The 21,867-nt window shown below is 45.7% G+C and overlaps 1 long non-coding RNA gene across 1 annotated transcript in view; it reads right to left on the bottom strand.

Moving 5' to 3' along the window:
• Positions 1-21,867, bottom strand: part of LOC309531109 — a 157,119-nt gene that overhangs the window by 16,718 nt on the left and 118,534 nt on the right. The window lies entirely within an intron of this gene.

The raw sequence follows: 21,867 nt of genomic DNA, 5'->3' as shown, positions 1-21,867 counted from the left end.
AGCCTCGCTCTCGCGTCGCAAGTGAGGGAAAGGGGGAGGGGCCTGATCACGTGATGCTGCCCCGCTGCCTTCGCCACCGAGCAGGCGCGGAGTTGGGCCCCGCCCCCTCCGTCGGAGAAGTCGCCCCGAGTCTCTCCCCCGCCCCTCGCAGGGGACACGTGACGGCAGCTCCGCCCTCACACATGCGCCGCGGCCGCCAGAAGAGGTGGAGTCTCTGTGGTGCCCCCTGCTGGCCGGAGGAGGGAAGTGCACGTATCTCGGGTGGGTCGGGGAGGTTTCGAACTCAGTACCTTGAGTGGTACTTTTTAAGAGCTGCATGTGTGTGTGTCTGTGTGTGTGTGTGTGTGTGTGTGTGTGTGTATGTGTGTGTGTCTATCCAGCTCTGTATCTAAAATATAATAGTGTGGTGTGTGTCTATATAATATGTGTGTGTGCGTGTGTGTGTGTGTGTCATAGAATGATATACACACACACATATATAATTCTATGATATACACACACATATTATATAGACACACACAACACTATTATAGAATTAGTGATGTATTGAAGTGAGAGCTGGACCATAAAGAAGGCTGATTGCCGAAGAATGGATGCTTTTGAATTCTGGTGCTGGAGGAGACTCTGGAGAGTCCCACGGACTGCAAGAAGATGCAACCTCTCCATTCTGAAGGAAATCAGCCCTGAGTGCTCACTGGAAGGACCGATCGTGAAGCTGAGGCTCCAAGACTTTGGCCACCTCATGAGAAGAGAAGACTCCCTGGAAAAGACCCCGATGTTGGGAAAGATGGAGGGCACAAGGAGAAGGGGATGACAGAGGACGAGATGGCGGGACAGTGTTCTCGAAGCTACCAGCATGAGTCTGACCAAACTGCGGGAGGCAGTGGAAGACAGGAGTGCCTGGCGTGCTCTGCTCCAGGGGGTCACGAAGAGTCGGACACGACTAAATGACTAAACAACAACAAGAAATTTTAAGATGTGTTTTAATTAATTGATTGCCTGTTTTTATGTTCTTTGAGGCTGTTTGCAAAGAAGAAGAGGAAGAGTTTGGATTTGATATCCCGCTTTATCACTACCCTAAGGAGTCTCAAAGCGGCCAAACATTCTCCTTTCCCTTCCTCCCCCACAACAAACACTCTGTGAGGTGGGTGAGGCTAAGAGACTTCAGAGAAGTGTGACTGGCCCAAGGTCACCCAGCAGCTGCAGGTGGAGGAGCAGGGAAGCGAACCCGGTTCACCAGATTACGAGTCCACCACTCTTAACCACCACACCAAAGTGCTTTGGTGGATTTAAGCGGAGTGTTTGAACTACAGTTTTTGCTACTAGCTGGCTGAGTTGCCCAAAACATCTAGAGGGCACCAGATCAGTGAAGCCTGTCAGAAAGACTACATTTTATTCCAACTTTTCTTCTTCTTCTTCTTCTTTTCTCTTTATTCTTTATTCTTTTCTTCTTTTCTTCTTTTTTCTTTTCTTCTCCTCCCCCTTTTGTTCCTTTTTTCATATATATGTGCTTATTTGAAATATATATGTGTGTATTTGCAATATTTTGCTTATATTTTGTAGCAATCATGTTAAATAAATTAAAACTTTTTATTAGAAAGACTACATTTATTATGGCAGAAGCCCTGGCGGCCTACAGTCCTATCAGGGAAAAAGGTGGGGTATTAATAATAATAATAATAATAATAATAATTCTTATTATTATTATTATTATTATTATTATTTTGGAGAAGACAAAAAATTGCCATGTTGGTCAGGGTGCATTTGATTTAAATCAAAATTTAAATCACTAGTCAGTCCAGAATGCCACCACCTGACGTGCATGGGCTGGTGTGGTCATATTTCACTGAAATTGTGTTATTGATGATTAGCAGTGTGCTTCTGGTCCCTTTAAGCCTTCTTTGACCTAGATATAGTGCTGTTCTGGGATATCTCAGTGCCTGTTCCCAGATGAACTTCCCTGTGACTTGAGATCATCTGAGAAAGTCCAGAGTTACATTCCGCCTTGCAGGAAGCACAGAATTCTTCCTTGCTTCCTTGGAGCTGTGGAATGCCCTCTGCTGGGCCGTGCGATAAAAAACGACACAGGTTTGCATGATCCACAGGCTGATTTATATTGAGAGATGCAAATTTAGAAATAATTAACAATTGTTGAAAGTGAGGAGTGTATGACTCCTTCCCTTCTGGCGTTCCACAGGCGCGGGCACAAAGCACTCTCGTTTCAACATGCCATCAGCCAGCAGGAAAAGGAAATTCAGGCTGATAATTGCATTAATCCCTGTTGCATTAAGTGTATTAATAATGATGCGCTCAAAGCTTTTTGTCATGGAGGGGGCGGGATTTATTCCTCAAGGGGCTGCTGCTCATTTCTACGAAACAAAAGTGAATGGAATATAATGCTGTATTGTTTTTGTTATGTACTGAGTTGAACAGGATCCAAAATGTCTGATTGGAATAGGATCCAGCAGTCAGATTGGTCCTAGAACAATAGGATCCAGAATGCAACAGTCTGATTGGTCCACAGGAGCCACCCAATCCAGCTCCAGGTGGAAGTGAATCCACAACCTGATTGGCCTACAGGTGAATCCCGGAATTAGCCAATCACGTGGGGCCCATTGTATAAATAATGTATATAAGCAGACATTCTGGGCGAACTTCCATTCCTCCTCACCACTATGAGCTGAATAAAGAGCATGAAATCCACTCTCGAATCCGAGTATATTTCAGTTTTTAACACTCGATTGGGAGTCGCCCAGAGTAGCTGGGGAAACTCAGCCAGATGGGCGGGGTATAAGTAATAAATTATTATTATTATTATTATTATTATTATTATTATTATTATTACAAGTACACTTGGCAATAGGGGCCGTTTTGTACAGTGGCTAGAGCTTTGGACCTGAGCTACGGAGTACCAGGGTTGGAATTCCTGGTTCATGACAAAGTTTACTGTGGGATATTCTCACTTTTTCAGCCTAACCAAGTTTGCAAAAATGGGGAAGGGGACAAGAAGCATGGAATACATATTTTAGACTGGGCAGAATCTTGTTTCTTTCATGCTTTGCAAACTGCCTATTAACATCATCATCATCATTCTTACACCATCCCTCTGCCGTGACCTTAATACCGTCATTCCAACCAATAGGCAACGCCAGTGCTTTTTTTCTTAAAAAAATGTTTAGGGAAACTCTCATTTTCCTACTCATATTGAAACACTGCCCCTCATCGAGGCCAAACTTAGATTCACAAAATGTTTAGGGGTATGCGTACCCCCATTAAAAAACACACTGGGCAACGCCTTTGCTATCGAACTGACTCGATTCTGCTTAACATACTGTCAGCTTAATATGCTCTCCAAATATGGCTTTGCTAATGCAGTATAAATAACCTGGCCTCCCAGCCCCCTCCCCGACCCCTTGGGGATATTTATGACGGCAGTAGCAAATCCAGCGAATTCCATGGAAATCGCCTAATTCTTCCGACTCTCAGGGCTATTAATGTAATACCCACCGGTTCCTTTTTTTCCATTTATGAACAAATGAAGAGATTAGGCTGCAGAGGGGCATTTGGGGAACAAGAACCGGTCTTCCTCGGGGAGTTTTATAGACATTTCGGTGATAAATTAGACTTGCTGCAAACTTGCTGCAAGGCAGGGGGGTGCAGAGCATTCTGAAGAGATTTGTTCCGAAAGGGGCTGTTTGATGGGAAAGTGGGGCAGGGGGGTGGGTTGGTCCTGCGGCCTCTGAGCTTTCATAAATTGCAATACCAAGGTCCCCCCCCCCAGTAGCCTCTGGCCTGCCTGTCCAAGGCATTGGTCTCAGACTTGCTGCCCTCCCATGAGGAGGTTTGCAAGGATACAGAAGTGGGAATACTCCAGCAGCCTCGGGCGTCATTTGAGGGGAAGTCAGACTGTATAATGGAAGCAATCAATCTCTCCTTCAGCTCCGTAAGGGAGCTGACTGCGCTTCTAAGTTCATTTCCATCGCTGCTCGCCAAACCCATTTCCAGGATGATCCGGTATCCGCTGCGTTGCCCGTTTCGTGATGGATGGCAGCACCGCTGTGCCGTGACACTGCTTCACGTCCCTCTCTCTTCCTTCCTCGCATCTGCACGCTTAATAAAATGGAAAATAAATCTTTCTGGAAACCTGCTTAGCCGGGCCGTCCTCAAAACCCCACTTTTTGAGCCTCTCCTGAAACCCCAAGGAAAAAGCGCTCCATCCATGCCTGGAGGAAAATATCCCTGCCTGTGGAAGCCTAGCCTCCAGCATTTCTCCGATGAAAATAGGGGTGTCCTATTTAAATAATAATAATAATAATAATAATAATAATAATAATAATAATAATACTTTTATTATTTATACCCTGTGCATCTAACTGAGTTGCCCCAGCCACTCTGAGCAGCTTACGACATATATAAAGGTAAAGGTACCCCTGCCCGTACGGGCCAGTCGTGTCCGACTCTAGGGTTGTGCGCTCATCTCACTTAAGAGGCCGGGAGCCAGTGCTGTCAGGAGACACTTCCGGGTCACGTGGCCAGCGTGACGAAGCTGCTCTGGCGAGCCAGCACCAACGCAGCACACGGAAACGCCGTTTACCTTCCCGCTATAAAGCGGTACCTATTTATCTTCTTGCACTTAGGGGTGCTTTCGAACTGCTAGGTTGGCAGGAGCTGGGACCGAAAGACGGGAGCTCACCCCGCTGCGGGGATTCGAACCGCAGACCATGCGATCAGCAAGTCCTAGGCACTGAGGTTTTACCCACAGTTTCACCCGTGTCCCTACATATATAAAAACATAATAAAACATTGAACATTAAAAAACTTCCCTGTACAGGGCTGCCTTCCAGATGTCTTCTAAAGGTTGTGTAGTTACTTATCTCCTTGGCTTGGGGGTCGCATAACTCCATGCCCTCCAACATTTCTCCGATGAATGTCCTAAGGGAAAGTGGAATATTCCAGGATCAAATCAGAAGCTGGGATGGCTTCTGTAAATCTAGGATCGTTTCTGGAATAATTTTATACACATCCATCAGGTCCCTTCTTCCTCACCTTTTCTCTAAAGTTAAAAGGGTTGTGTGTTTGCTTATACAGTATACTTTCATCTGTGATAGTTGCAGTGGAACCAGGAAATGGCCTAATCCAATTTGGTCCCTAGCGGCAGACAAGAATTGAATTAGCTGGTGGGCTGAGATGCTTTGCGCCATTTGTGGTCCATTGCTAACAACTACCACCACCCCACCAAACGAAAAGACCCCACAGAGAGGCGCAAAAGGACTTCCAGCCACCCCAGGTTGTTTTCTTGATCAGAAGAATAATAATGCATTAGCAGATGATCAAACAAGGGTAATAAATCTTCTGCTGCAGCCCCCTCATTACGCTAGATAATTTGAAATTGCCTCCTGGGCATTAAACAGTTCATTAGTGTTTTGCGAGGGAGGGGAGGCGAACGAAGGGAGCAAACATGAGCAGGGGAGAGGCAGGCCGAGGAGAGAGCCGTCCTTTTAATTGATATTTAAACCCTGACAAATTGATGCAACAAGCTGCAGCTGGGTGGGGAGGGCGAATCAATTGGGCTCCACAGGCGATGGCGGCAGCGGCGGCGGAAGTCTGTTGCCAAAGAACCACGTTCCTGTACGCCTGACAAATTGGCTCATTCATGAGGATTTGCCGCTTGCCCACCTCTCGTAAGACACAGTGTTGGTTTGGGTGTCTCTGGGTTGCATCCCGTGAGACAAAACAAAACAGTTAAGTTGTGGGTGAACATATCAGACGACGCAGCGATTTCTCCAAAGCAGGTTTTTATTTGTAAGCTGGAACAGAACTGAACTGAACAGCAAACAGCTCAGCCGGCCTGCTTTTATAGGCAGCCAGCTCTCAGCATTGTAGCAACAACAACCCAGGGTTTCCCGCCTAAAGTAACTGACGTGCACCTGAGTGAACCCTGAAATATACTCTTGTGTCGAGTGTGAATTTCATGCTCTTTATTCAGCTCATAGTAGCAATGAATGAAACTTTCCCCCAAAATATACATTATTTACACAATGGGTCCCATGTGATTAGCTAATTCTGGGCTGCTCCTGTAGGCCAATCAGGTTGTGGAATCACCTCCTCCAGGAGCCTGATTGGCTGCTCCTGGAGGCCAATCAGGTTGCTGATTCACCTCCACCTGGAGCTGGATTGGGTGGCTCCCACGGACCAATCAGACTGCTGCATTCTGGATCCTCTTCTAGGATTCAGCTCAGTACATAACAAACCCTCACCTCTCAGGTCTATGCGGTCCTACATGATAACACAAACCCTGTTTGTCCTCTCACATGGCATTTCGGCAGCAGACTGGACTGCTTGCTTATTTCCCAAAGTGAAAATACTTCCCCGCTGTTTCCCTTTCTGCGCAACCTTGTTTTCCTCACAAGCCTGGAGGAGGAAAAACCTGAGAAGGTTGTTATTGTCAATCAGGGGATGTGATGCTTTGAGCTGTCGCTCTGTTGATCTACATCTTTTATAAATACATAACAAAAACAAAAAAGGTGGCTTTTTGACCGCAGCTGCCTTATCAAGGTTTTGTGCAGAGGCTGCTTTTCAGGGACTGCAGTTCTTATTGCCCCTGACAGTTGGATCCATGTTGTCCGGGGCTGATGAGAGTTGGGGGTTCAACAACATCTGGAGGGCATCAGGCTCCCCCAGCTCTGCTCCGAAGAAATCCCGAGTTTCCACTTGAGCTTTGTGAATTCAAGACACAGAAGTGGAACCCAGGGATTACCTCTGGTTACAAACTTAATTCGTTCTGGAGGTCCGTTCTTAACCTGAAACTGTTCTTGACCTGAGGTACTGAAGCACCTGAACGTAAGCGGGTACTCGCTTGGTGCTAAATAAGGATCAGGCAGACTCAGTAATGGAGAATAAGAAGGTAAGGTTTATTGCCAGGCAATAAGGACCCAGTTTGGAATCTCTTCCAAAAGGAACTGGGACCCCGATTGACAGAAATCCAGAGGTCTTTATACCTGAGCAAATCACAGCAAATCATAGATCATGAGACAACCATGAGGGACTCACAATACTGTCAGCGAGAATCAGCCAATCAGCAAGCTCTTGTCATGCTACCAGCTCCTGGTCAAGCACTGGTCAAGCACAGGGTTCAAGTTCTGCTTTCGGATGCTTGCAGTGATGCTCAGTCTAACCTCTCCCCTAGTTATGACAGGACAGGGAGTTTGGAGATTTTGTGGTTTTGCTCTTCCTGTTCTCTGGATTAATTTAGCCTCTATCTGAGGGGATTTTGCACCAGTGTCTCTGATTCACGTCTTCCCCTTGTCCAGGGTACACGGATGTTTGTAGGGGAAAGGTCGGCTCCTAACTTTGCTATTCCAAGCAGTTTGCAGTTAGCTAAGGCACAGCTTCCCTTTGATTCAAAATGGATTCTAAAATACTGTAAGCCTTGATTATGTGTAAGCATATATGAATATATATTGAATATATTGATTACTGATAACTGATTATATGGATAGCATAGGGGTAGCCCTTCTTCCTTGGCTCAGTACCACTTTAGCTAATGGGGCCTCCCGCTGCCACCGCGCCACCGGTGTGCGATTTCTGCTCTCATCCTGAGACAAAGTTCTTAACCTGAGGTACTACTTCCGGGTTAGCGGAGGCTGTAACCCGAAGTGTTTGTAACCCGAGGTATCGCTGTATAGTAAATAAATTAAAAGTGGAGAGGGAAATAGAAGGCATAAGGCTGAACCCACCCCATCCCTGTTTCCGTATCAGCATTTATGTTATTTGTCATGGACTAGTCGGACACAGGTAAACCACTGAGCCTCCTGGGCTTGCCAATCAAAGGTCGGCCGTTCGAATCCCCGCAAAGGAGTGAGCTCCCGTTGCTCTGTCCCAGCTCCTGCCAACCTAGCAGTTCAAAAGCACACCAGTGTAAGTAGATAAATAGGTAACGCTGTGGCAGGAAGGTAAACAGTGTTTCCATGCACTCTGGTTTCCGTCACACAGTGTTCCGTTGCACCAGAAGAGTTTTAGTCCTGCTGGCCACATGACCCGGAAAGCTGTCTGTGGACAAACGCCGGCTCCTTCGGCCTGAAAGCGAGATGACCGCCGCAACCCCATAGTCGCCTTTGACTGGACTTAACCATCCAGGGGTCCTTTACCTTTAGTTGGACACAGAGGAATGAATGGTGGGGGGAACCAGCTGGGGAACCACAAAGGGAAGAAGGCTCAAAGTCCAGGGATTGGTGGTGGGACAACAAGAAGTGGTCAGAAGGAGGAGACTGGGGAGAGGAGTTATTGGAAGCTGAAGAGGCAACAAGGCTTTGTGAGCGGAGAGAGTCTGTGGCAGAAAGCAGTCCAGAATCAGAGGCAGAAGCTGAAGCAGGAGAAGAGGAAGGCCAAGAGTCAGAGATGAATCAGGCTGGTGAGAAGGCAAGGATATCTCCCCCTCCTGCTGCAAGAAGCTCCCCCCCTTGTCTTCCAGAACCAGAAGAGGTATGAAAAGGGCATAGGAGAAGCTTGCTTCATTCAGGCGCAGTCTCAGATAGCTTGGGGAGAACCAACCTTCAGCCTCAGCAATGGCTTCACGGAGGCCAGACCTGCCGGAGATGAGATGCTGCGCTCATTAGGCCTGACCCTCCTGGTTTTGCTAATAAAATGTTAACTCCAACTTGCTCGGTGTGATCTACTGCTGGCTGGCTCTTCTCATTATTCCTGCGCTGTGCAGGAGAAGGTATCCTGCCGATACCTGATGAGATGCTCACCTGGAAGTCCCATTTTGTAAGATGTTAGGCTGCAGGGCCTTGAATGTGCTGGCCCCTAACTTTGAAACATCCTCCTCTTACATGCCAGACAGTCACCGTCTCCGGTTTGGTTTCCCAACAAACCTTTTAAGCGGACAGCTTTACCCCAGTCTTCATCATATTTGAAACTGGGTTTATGTTTGCAGTTGCTCTCTGTGTTTATTGCTGCTGTTTTCATTGTTAAACCGCTTAAAGATGTTTCACAGAGGAAGCAATTTGAAAAAACACACATACATATATAACGTTTTCGCTTCAGATGTAAACACACCTCCACTGGCTGATATTTCCTGTCCCTACTGTATTTTTCGCTCTATAAAACACACCAGACCATAAGACACACCTAGTTTTTGGAGGAGGAAAACAAGAAAAAAGAAGATTCTGAATCTCAGAAGCCAGAACAACAAGAGGGATTGCTGCGCAGTGAAAGCAGCAATCCCTCTTGCTGTTCTGGCTTCTGGGATAGCTGCGCAGCCTGCATTCGCTCCATAAGACGCACACACATTTCCCCTTACTTTTTAGGAGGGAAAAAGTGAGTCTTATAAAGCAAAAAATACAGTAATTTTGAGAAAAGCTTGAATATACTAGAAGTCACTTATTAGTACTGTATGTTCAAGAAAGGTTAAAAAGCCCCCTGGTTTCATGGGTAATTTTGCTCCATTCAATGAATGTTCAAGTTCCTTATTGGATTTTTATTACAGCTGCGATTGACAGAGAAAATGACCGGGATAGACTTAAAAATGGGGAGGAAATGCAGGGTTCTAATAAATAGGTCATCAGAGGTCTCCTGTTTCATAGGAAGGAAGCTGTCTTTGTATTACGCCAGCCATAAAAAATGATTAAACCCGGAGCGAGACAGGAAGCTGATAATTTGATTTATCGTCTTAATGGCTACGATTCATGAATAAATAATAGGGCGGGTTATGTTATCTCTCGTAAAATGAAAAAAAAGGGGGGAGAGGGGGGCGAAAGCGAGAGCCATTTCTCTAATGAGTGGCAGGCAGGATGACACTGGGGGCCACGTTTGCCCTGTTTAAAAAAGGTTAAGGGAATAGCTTATTTCTCATCATTTCGCAGATCGTGGTCTCGGTCCCCGAGTCCTGGGGAAAAAAACGCACGTTTAACTAAAAGCCATTCACTTCCCATTAGCTTTAACATCCAGGAAAGAACATGAAATTGATCACCGGGTCATCAATAAACCTGGCCGAAGATCTGGCTAAAAGCTTCCTTGAGCCTTTTTCCTAACCCCCTCCCTCCACCCCAGGGCATGTTCCCCCCCAACAAAAAAACTGAGTTAACTGCCCCCCCCCCATATTTTTAATTATTTAAGAGCATGTGTCTGCTTTACAGTAAGGTCATATATGAATGGATCATACAAGGGTGACTTCTTTGCACTGGAACCCGGGGGGCAGTTTATTTAAAGAAACGCACTGCAGCTTTGGTTTTCGAAACAGAAGCACTCAAATATACTCATGCCTACATATATTTACCTGTCTGCTGGGACGCCGAGGCATGATGTTCACATGATTCATTTCGGGAATGTCCAAAAATAGACATGTATGTCCTCAGGTTTTCAGCACACACCAGTGAGTGCAGGCTTTCGCGTTCTGTTTTAACGTGCTGCAATATGATGGAGACGGGCAAAATTTGGCCGAGAATTGTCAATAGGTTCCTGTTGACTTTCACTAAATTATAAACAGCCACCTTAACTCTCTCTCTCACTCTCAAACAATTCACGCTAATACATAGCTGACGTGATTACTTTGGACCAGTCGCTGTCTCTGGGTAATAATAATAATAATAATAATAATAATAATAATAATAATAATTCATACCCTGTCCTTCCTGGTTCAAAAACCGGGCTCAGGGCAGCTAGCAACAAATTTAAAACACTTTAAAACAATTATAAAAGCAGCATAAAATATAGAATAAAAACATGAATAACAATAAAAATCAAGTTACAGATAGGTAGCCGTGTTGGTCTGCCATAGTCAAAATAAAAAAATTCCTTCCAGTAGCACCTTAAAGACCAACTAAGTTAGTTCTTGGTATGAGCTTTCGTGTGCATGCACACTTCTTCAGATACACAGAAGTATCTGAAGAAGTGTGCATGCACATGAAAGCTCATACCAAGAACTAACTTAGTTGGTCTTTAAGGTGCTACTGGAAGGAATTTTTTTATTTCGAATAAAAATCAAAAATCAATTAGATAATCCCCAGGGCTAGCTGGCTGAATTGGTCCTACTTGGGCCAGCGAGGAGCCCAGGGGAGAATTAGCTGTGGGGTCTCAGAGCGGGTGATCTTCATAAAAGGGTAGGGGGGAAGAGAAGGGTTCACAGAACCTTGCTTGCAGGGTTGATGTGAGGACAGAATGGGAGTTCTCGTTTATTTATTTTAGTACAGTGGTGCCTCGCAAGACGAAAATAATCCGTTCCACGAGTCTCTTCGTCTAGCGATTTTTTCGTCTTGCGAAGCAACCCTATTAGCGGCTTAGCGGATTAGCACTATTAGCGGTTTAGCGGTTTAGCGGCTATTAAAGGCTTAGCGGCTTAGCGGCTAAAAGGCTATTAGCGGCTTAGCGGCTTAGAAAAAGGGGGGGAGCGAAAAAAATCGCAAGACTCGCAAGACGTTTTCATCTTGCGAAGGAAGCCCATAGGGAAATTCGTCTTGCGAAGTGCATCGAAAAACGGAAAACCCGTTTCGTCTAGCGGGTTTTTCATCCTGCGAGGCATTCGTCTTGCGGGGCGCCACTGTATTTACTTAAAATGTTTTAAAAATGCAAAAGTCGTTATAACACATAACAAGTCTGTGTAACATCTTAATTTTTTATTTTATTTTAATTTTATTTTAATAGAAGTATTATGATTGGATATTTAATTGGATGTTTTTTATTGGAAAATCAATAAAAATGATTTTTTAAAAAAAGACTCTCAATATTATATAATAAATGTGTGCTCTGTTTATGTGTGTGTGATACATAGAGGAGAAAGTGGATAGGGAACCTGGGAACATCCAGCGAAGCTGAATGTCTGATTCAGAACAGGCAGAAGAAAGCAAATTCTGAATGCAGCGCAGTGTTAAACTGTGAAACTCTCTCCCACTGGAGGCGGCGAGGGTAACCAACTTGGATAGCTTTGAAAGAGGATCAGACTGATTCGTGGAGGTTAAGACTACCAGTGGCTGCTGGCCCTGCTGGCAATGGTGTACTTCCACGCCAGTGATGCTTCAGAATCATAGCTGTCAACCGTCCCTTATTTGGCGGGAAACTCCCTTATCCCAGCGCCGTGTCCCGCTGCTGTCCCTTATTGATGATGTCCCTTAAATTTCCCGGGTTTCAAAGGAAGCAGCTCCTCTCCCTCCCTCCCTGCCGGCCAGGGAGGAGGGAGGCTCCAACTGTGTTGCTTGGCTGCGTTGCTCACCCAGTAAGGAGTCTAAGAACGACTGGGGGGTGGAGCTTGCATGCCTTGAGCCAATCAAATCGGCCACGTTGCCTGGGGACTCGCCTTTGCTCAGTGCTTCCCAGCGGAGAGGTGACGGTGGTTTTCCTTGCTGCATCCCCTTTGCCGGGTTGCTGCGCTGTGGGAACCACCGCTTGAGGCTTCGTTTGGCTGCTGGCTGGGCTTTCTGCCTTTGGCTCGGAGGGGCTCAGAAGTCGAACATACCTGTGCTCTGAAAATCCCTTATTTTCAAGGCTGCTGGTCCCTTATTTTCAAATCTGTAAGTTGACAGCTATGTTCAGAATACCAGTTGTCCAGAAACACAAGCTGGGGAAAGCACGTTGGTGTTCAGCTCCCGCTCGCAGGCTTCCCAGAGGCACCTGGTTGGTATAACAAGCACACTGCATCCGATTAGGGGGGGAAATACAGAACCCAACGAAAATGACAGCAAATGCAATATATCAATTAAATAATTAAAACGGCAGCATGGGAAGCGCATAAAGCAACAGAGCCTGTTTAAAAATGCATCACCACAGCAGGAGGTTAAATCAGATTAAAGGCAGGGCAGGACAGAATAAGTCTTTGCCACCCTCCTTAATAAACTCGAGGAAGCCAGGCAAATTTATTTGAGGAGGGAGATGTACACAGAGTGTCCCATTTTATGGAGGGCAGCTCTCTTTGAAGGCGTCCTCTGCTTCCAGGGCTGTCTGGTTTAAAGATTAAAAAAAAAAACCCATGGAGGAGATCATATGGGACTTTGAAACGGCAGACTCAGAAGGACTCACTTAGTTCCCCTCTTCCCTACTAGTGCAAAAGGCACTATTTTTCTATTTAAGACATAGCAGTGGCGTAGTGTGGGGGGTGCAAGGGGGGCCGGCCGCACCGGGCGCAACATCTGGGGGGGGGGTGCGCTCGCCGCCTCCGGAGTCGCCGAAGAGCCTCGGGTGCAGGCTGTAGCAGAGCCCCATGTCTCTCGGAACCGACGAGCTGGCAGCGGCTCTCAGCGCTTGCCGCGGTCCCCGCGCGTCAGGGCCACGGAGGGTGCGCCAGGCAGCCCCTCCTCACAGCCACGCCGCTGCCGCTGCCGCAGCTGCTGGGCCATGTTGCATTTTCCTCGCCTCTCTGCCCTCCTCCTCCTCCGGGCAAGCGGCGTCGTTTGGGCGGCAGCGCCAGCGGCAACTCGCCTCAGATCACCTGACGCGGCAGGTTAGGGGTTAGGGGGCGCAAATTACTTGCCTTGCCCCGGGTGCTGACAACCCACGCTACGCCGCTGAGACATAGCCATTGTTTCTAGGTTTGACAGTGTGGCATAGTGATTAGAGCGTACGACTAGAATCTGGGAGACCAGCAAACCCTTCCAACATTTTTTCCGATGAAAATAGGGGAGTCCTATTCAAGGACAACAACAACAACTTTATTATTTGTAACCTGAGCATCTGACTGGGTTGCCCCAGCCACTCTGGGCAGCTTCCAACATTAATAATAATAAATTAATAATAATAATAATAATAATTTATTTATACCCCGGCCATCTGACTGGGCTTCCCCAGCCACTCTGGGCGGCTTCCAAGAAAATATTAAAATACAGTAATGCATCAAACATTAAAAGCTTCCCTAAACAGGGCTGTGTTCGGATGAATTCTAAAAGTCTAGTAGTTGTTGTTTTCTTTGACATCTGGTGGGAGGGCGTTCCACAGCGCAGGTGCCACTACCGAGAAGGCCCTCTGCCTGGTTCCCTGTAACTTGGCTTCTCACAGTGAGGGAACCGCCAGAAGGCCCTCGGAGCGGGACCTCAGTGTCCGGGCTGAACGATGGGGGTGAAGACGCTCCTTCAGGTATACTGGACCGAGACCGTTTAGGGCTTTAAAGGTCAGCACCAACACTTTGAATTGTGCTCGGAAACATACTAGTAATGAAATATTAAACATTAAAAAAACCTTCTCTATCCAGGGCTGCCTTCAGATGTCTTCCAAAGGTTGTGTAGTTACTTATCTCCTTGGCCCAGGGGTCACATAACTCCATACTCTCCAACATTTCCCTGATGAAAATAGGGATGTCCTAAGGAAAAGTGGACATGCCAGGATCAAATCAGAAAACTGGGATGACTTCTGTAAATCCGGCACTGTCCCTGGAAAATAGGGACACTTGGAGGGTCTGGACCAGGGTTCAAATCCCCACTCGGACAGGAAGCTTACTGAGATAGGCAATGGCTCTCAGCCTAGCCTATTTCGCAGGGTCGTTGTGAGGAGGGGAAGAGCCATGTACACAACCTCAAGGTCCTTAGAGGAAAAGGCAGGATACATAAATGCAGTAAACAAATCTATAAAAAATTATACATCAATGATTGGATGTTGGAGTGGACTACAGTGGTACCTCTGGTTGCGAACAGGATCCATTTCGGAGACCCGTTCGCAACCTGAAAAAATGCAACATGTGCAGGTCGCGATTCGCCACTTCTGCGCATGCGCACGACATCATTTTGCGCGTCTGCGCATGCGCAAGCGGCTAAACCCAGAAGTAACCCGTTCCAGTACTTTGGGGTCGCCGCGGGACGCAACCTGAAAACGCTCAACCTGAAGCAAACGTAACATGAGGTATGACTATCTTTTGTGCTCTAAGTAAATTAATAAGTTTCAGAAAACATAGCCCTGAATGGAAAAGATGAGGAATGGGGAAAGGTGTTTGTGGGTTTTGTCATTAAAAAAAAATTATTTAGGGGTTTTCAATGATACAACAAATATAAAATCAAAACCGAAGGAACTTAGATGGACTTCTGATGGTGACTAAGGCGAAGCAAAATATCAAGCATGAGAGAGAAGCATTACAACACAGTTGCACACTAGTTGACAATGCAATGCACATTAGGAGATGTAAAGTATAACTTGTAATAAACAGAAGGTGATGGATTATTCATGGAGAGATTCATTTGTCCCGAATGTCTTGTGAAACTGGTGGAGAAAGGAAGATGTAGCTTTTCCTTGTTGATATATTCAGTCAATTCCCACCAGACTACAATAAGCGGGTCTGACTTCGCTTTCCTATTCAAAAATCTGACGTGCCCGGTAAGTGTTTCTCGAAGGACTAAATTCCACAAATTGCTCCACCGGTTTTTAAAACAGATATCAGCTAAAGTTTTCTCTATTTGAACAGCGCTGCAAAGAGCAGCGGTTAATAAAAAGATTACCAGATTCTTTGCCTTAATAATTGCTTCCTTTACCCCTTCGAAAAAGAAAGCAGAACCAATTTTGGTGAGAACAGGGGAAACGTGTGTGTTTGAGTGTACGTATGAATAAGTTACTTCATATTATTTTTTTAAAGGGAGGATTTTCTTGTACAAACTATTGTATTGTTGCATAAATTGTATTGTGTGATTGTATAAGGTTTTTTTTTGTTGTTGTTGTTGTTGTTTAGTCGTTTAGTCATGTCCGACTCTTCGTGACCTCATGGACCAGAGCATGCCAGGCACTCCTGTCTTCCACTGCCTCCCGCAGTTTGGTCAAACTCATGTTCATAGCTTCGAGAACACTATCCAACCATCTCATCATCTGTCGTCCTCCTCTCCTCGTGCCCTCCATCTTTCCCACATCAGGGCCTTTTCCAGGGAGTCTTCTCTTCTCATGAGGTGGCCAAAGTACTGGAGCCTCAGCTTCACGATCTGTCCTTCGAGTAAGCACTCAGGGCTGATTTCCTTCAGAATGGAGAGGTTTGATCTTCTTGCAGTCCATGGGACTCTCAAGAATCTCCTCCAGCACCAGAATTCAAAAGCATCCATTCTTTGGCGATCAGCCTTCTTTATGGTCCAGCTCTCACTTCCATACATCACTACTGGGAAAACCAGAGCTTTAACTATACGGACCTTTGTTGGCAAGGTGATGTCTCTGCTTTTTAAGATGCTGTCTAGGTTTGTCATTGCTTTTCTCCCAAGAAGCAAGCGTCTTTTAATTTTGTGGCTGCTGTCACCATCACAGTGATCATGGAGCCCAAGAAAGTAAAATCTCTCACTGCCTCCATTCCCCCCCCCCCTTCTAATTGGCAGGAGGTGATGGGACCAGTGGCCATGATCTTCATTTTTTTGATGTTGAGCTTCAAACCATATTTTGCCTTGCCATGGCGAAGGGGTTGAATAACTCAGAGAAGCTATGAGCTATGCTGTGCACGGCCACCCAAGATGGACAGGTCATAGTGGAGAGTTCTGACCGAACGTGATGCACCTGGAGGAGGAACCGGCAAGCCACTCCAGTATCCCTGCCAAGAAAACTCCATGGACAAAGACAACAGGCTCTTTTTTGTACTTGCTGGGAATTCTGAACACCATTTCTTACATATTTCTTAGCTGCCGCTTCTGAGCATCCCCTCTACCAAGAGCCTATGGTTAATTGGGAGGTATATAAATACCAAACACTGCCCCCCGCCGTACAAAGACCCATAGTGCCCTGTGCAGACAGATGTCTTGGCAGGAACGTGGTATCTAAACACATAAAACCATCGATCAAACAATGATGTGCTTTTATTTATTTATACCTCACACTTCCCAGGTGTCTAAAATGATTGGTTATTTATTTTTGCCATCAACACCCAGCCTGTCTATAAAAGTCAAGGTGACTTACAAATCTAAAAAGTACAAGAAAATGAAAAGCAAGAAATCTCACAATAAAACCAACAGTAGCCAAAACACAGTAATAAAAAAGCCAGTGTGAGCAACTGATAAAAAAGGATAGTCAACAGGATTTAACTAAAAGATGTTTCATAGAATCATAGAATCATAGAGTTGGAAGAGACCACAAGGGCCATCGAGTCCAACCCCCTGCCAAGCAGGAAACACCATCAGAGCACTCCTGACATATGGTTGTCAAGCCTCTGCTTAAAGACCTCCAAAGGAGGAGACTCCACCACACTCCTTGACAGCAAATTCCACGGTCGAACAGCTCTTACTGTCAGGAAGTTCTTCCTAATGTTTAGGTGGAATCTTCTTTCTTGTAGTTTGGATCCATTGCTCCGTGTCCACTTCTCTGGAGCAGCAGAAAACAACCTTTCTCCCTCCTCTATATGACATCCTTTTATATATTTGAACATGGCTATCATATCACCCCTTAACCTCCTCTTCTCCAGGCTAAACATGCCCAGCTCCCTTAGACGTTCCTCATAAGGCATCGTTTCCAGGCCTTTGACCATTTTGGTTGCCCTCCTCTGGACACGTTCCAGTTTGTCAGTGTCCTTCTTGAATTGTGGTGCCCAGAACTGGACACAGTACTCCAGGTGAGGTCTGACCAGAGCAGAATACAGTGGCACTATTACTTCCCTTGATCTAGATGCTATACTCCTATTGATGCAGCCCAGAATTGCATTGGCTTTTTTAGCTGCCGCGTCACACTGTTGGCTCATGTCAAGTTTGTGGTCAACCAAGACTCCTAGATCCTTTTCACATGTACTGCTTTGTTTGCTGGAACAAAGCAGTTTTAAGAGTCCAGTTAAAGGGAGGCATGGGCAGGGGACAGGCTAACCACTCTTGAGAGGCTATCCTATTATTAAAAGCTGCCCAAAATAATAAGAAACCACAGAACAATTCATTAACATTCATTAACAGAAAGTAAGAGTACAGTGGACGCTCGGTTTGCAAACGTGATCCGTGCGGGAGGCACATTTGCAACCCGCAGTGTCCGCAACCTGCAGCGCTGTGTCTGCGCCCGCACGGGTTGCGATTTGGCACTTCTGCGCATGTGCGAGCACCGAAATCCGGAAGTAACCCGTTCCGGTACTTCCAGGTTCTGGTGTGTCCGTAACCCGAAAACACACAACCTGAAGCGTCTGTAACCCAAGGTATGACTGTACCTCTATTCTGCCTTGGTCAGGCCCTGCCTGGAGTCGTGTGGTCTGGGTACCACAGTTTAAGAAGGGTATTGACAAGCTGGAACATGAGCAGAGGAGGGTGACCATGATGATCAAGGGTCTGGAAACCAAGCCTTATGAGGAATGGTTGAGGGAGCTGTGTATGCTTAGCCTGGAAGAGGAGACTGAGAGGAGACAGGATAAAAAAAGGTAAAGGACCTCTGACAGTTAAGTCCAGTAGCGAATGACTCTGAGGTTGTGGCGCTCATCTCGCTTTACATTATTTTTTTTATTATAAGATATTTATTAAAGTTTTCAATATATTACAAAAAGAAAAACAAAGTAGAATCAAAAGGGAATACAAAGAATAAAAATAATTAACAGAGTAAAAAGAAAAAGAAAAAAGCAAACCCCTTCCCACCGTGTAAAAAAGACGAAAAAAGAAAAAAATCAATAAAAAGAAAACAAAAAAGTGGCAAAAATACAAAAAACCCTAACCTTTAAAAACATATTCATTGTTTTCAGACCCTTAACTGTCATAGCCTTCTTTCTTAGACTTCCTCCTCCTCCCTTCCTTTGTATCCTAGTTATTAATTATTCCAGCAAATCCTTTCCATTCCATGTTTCATAAAATTCTGTCATTACATTACCCTAGACTATTTTGATCCTATCTTTCTATAATAGAATAAATCTTAAAATTTAAAACTTAAGTCTTAAACTTACCAGCTTCTTATAATCATAATATTCTTTCATAATTCTTTAAGCATCTTTGCTAAAGCCAGGTAATTTCTTCCAACATTTTTTCTATCATTCATCAACTTTATAAAACATTCTAGTAATAAGAAAAAAAAGAAAGGTACAAACAAATCCAATTTTTTCCAACGTCCCTTCCTCCTGCTTCCAGGTTTTGTCAGTCCTTATTCTCATCAGACTAGCCCATTAACCTGGTAGCCTTATGTCCGAGGCCCTCAAGTCATCGAGGCCCTCAAGTCATCGCTTTACTGGCCAAGGGAGCCGACGTTTGTCCACAGTCAGTTTTCCCGGGTCATGTGGCCAGCATGACTAAGCCACTTCTGGCGAACCAGAGCAGCACACAGAAACGCCGTTGACCTTCCCGCCAGAGCGGTACCTATTTATCTACTTGCACAGGTGTGCTTTCAAACTGCTAGGTTGGCAGGAGCAGGGACCGAGCAACGGGAGCTCACCCCGTCACGGGGATTCGAACCGCCGACCTTCTGATCGGCAAGCCCTAGGCTCAGTGGTTTAGACCACAGCGCCACCCATGCCCCACAAATATCTGAGGGGCTGTCACATGGAATATGGAGAAAGCTTGTTTTCTCCTGCTCTGGAGGGTAGGGCCTGAATAAATGGATCCGAATGACAAAAAAAGAAATTCCGACCACTGGCGGAGGAATAATAGTAGTAGTAGTAGTAGTAGTAGTAGTAGTAGTAGTAGTAGTAGTAATTATTATTTATACCCCACCCACCCTGGCCAGGCTCAGGGTGGCTAACACCAGTAAAATTATAATAAAAATATACGTAATGGGGGGATCCAATTTAAAATACAGGTTAAAATACAATTTAAAAAGCAGCCTCATTTTAAAAGTAGCCCATAGATCAAAACCATAAGGGGAGGGAAACATAAGGGTCAGACTGAGTCCAAACCAAAGGCCAGGCGGAACAGCTCTGTCTTGCAAGCCTAAAGTCTGTGTTACAAACATGCAGAACATCATGTGGTTTGTTGCATCCGAGGCTCATCATCATCATCTAGTGACATTTTTTCCATTTTAATTAGCATGCCGAGCTGGGAAACAGGTCAGTGATGCCTAATGGTCATTATGAGTCACGACTGTCCCACATAGCAACTACAGTTTTCCAAGTGGGAGAGTAGAGAAGGGGAAAAACCAGTTCCTATTATATGCAAGCTGCAGAGTGGACAGAGCTGTGAGTGCCCTCTAACTGCTATGCTAGCCTGCTGCCCTCGAGTGCAATGGAGGACACCCCTAATATTGGAGTAAATTTCAACTACCAGTCCAGTTGGTTTGGGCAAAGTCACCATCTTGCCCTTTGCCTCAGGCAGCAAAATGTCTTGAGCTGCTTGTTACTACCAAAGTGGTAGTAAAGAATGAGAGAAAATAGGGTGGTGGAGCCAGTGTGGCGTAGTGGTTAAGAGCGGTGAACTCGTAATCTGGGGTTCGATTCCCACTCCTCCACATGCAGCTGCTGGGTGACCTTGGGCCAGTCACACTTCTCTGAAGTCTCTCAGCCCCACTCACCTCACAGAGTGTTTGTTGTGGGGGAGGAAGGGAAAAGGAGAATGTTAGCCACTTTGAGACTCCTGAAGGGGAGTGATAAAGCAGGATATCAAATCCAAACTCCTCCTCCTCCTCCTCCTCCTCCTCCTCCTCTTCTTCTTCTTCTTCTATAAGGAACAAATTTTCTATAAAAAGTGAGATACAGCCATCTTTTTATGGCTTGAAGTTGATTCTTGCGGAGACTGGGATGTTTCACAAACTGGGGATGTTCTGGAAGCAAGAGTTAAGCTTATCTTTCTCTCCTAGGACAGAATAGCATTTTGAGTGTAAAGGTTTGGAGACGGAGATACACACACACACACACACACACACACACACACACACACACTTACAAAGGGCCTGTGTGAATATAACCCTTAAGCCATTGTCTGCACACTTTCCTCCTTTCTCACTTGAATTTTCTTCATTTTCACCACTGTCCTTAATTGTAGATAAAGGTTGTGTGTTGGCAGTGACCTTCGCTAGAGTGTGCTTTTAACCAGAAACTTGATGTTAACTCTAGGACAGTCCATTAAGGTGCTGTGCAACATTTGTTTCTTTTTCTTCTTCTTCTTCTTCTTCTTCTTCTTCTTCTTCTTCTTCTTCTTCTTCTTCTCCTCCTCCTCCTCCTCCTCCTCCTCCTCCTCCTCCTCCTCCTCCTCCTTCTTTACAGTGGACATTCCTGCTTGAAACTGCCTTCTGTCCGAGGGGCAGTCTAGTCCCAGACCATGGGCAGGCAAATGAAGGTCTGGGGGCCGGATCCGGCCCAATCGTCTTCTCAGTCCGGCCCACAGACGGTCTGGGAATCAGCGTGTTTTCACATGAGTAGAATGTGTCCTTTTATTGAAAATACATCTCTGGGTTATTTGTAGGGCATAGGAATTCGTTCATTCCCCCCCCCCAAATAGAGTCCGGCCCCCCACAAGGTCTGAGGGACATCGGACCGGCCCCCTGCTGAAAAAGATTGCTGACCCCTGTCATTGCTGCCTCCAACCATAGGGTAATAATAATAACAACAATAATAATTCTTATTTATGCCCCGCCCTCCCCAGCCAGAGCCAGGCTCAGGGCGGCTAACACCAGTAAAATTACAGTAGAATAATAATGGGGGGGGGGGGCGGAAACCAATTTAAAATACAGGTTAAAATGCAATTTAAAATGCAGCCTCATTTTAAAAGTAGCCCATTTTAAAAGTAGATTGGTCTCAACTAGGGTCGGGGCCTTTTCAGTACTGGCCCCGACTTGGTGGAACGGTCTGTCACAAGAGACCAGGGCCCTGCGGGACTTGACGTCTTTCCGCAGGGCCTTTGGTTCCACCAGGCCTTTGGTTAGGACTCAGTCTGACCTTTATGTTTCCCTCCTCTTATGGTTTTGATCTGTGGGCTACTTTTAAAATGAGGCTGCTTTTTAAATTGCATTTTAACCTGTATTTTAAATTGGACTCCCCCCATTATATTTTTATTATAATTTTACTGGTGTTAGCCGCTCTGAGCCCGGCTCTGGCTGGGGAGGGCGGGGTATAAA

Source organism: Podarcis vaucheri, assembly GCF_965113315.1.
Source record: "Podarcis vaucheri genome assembly, chromosome: 1".
In the NCBI taxonomy this organism is placed as follows: Eukaryota; Metazoa; Chordata; class Lepidosauria; order Squamata; family Lacertidae; genus Podarcis; species Podarcis vaucheri.
Note: the sequence above shows the minus strand (reverse complement) of the source record. Positions and strands in the feature narration are given on the sequence as shown.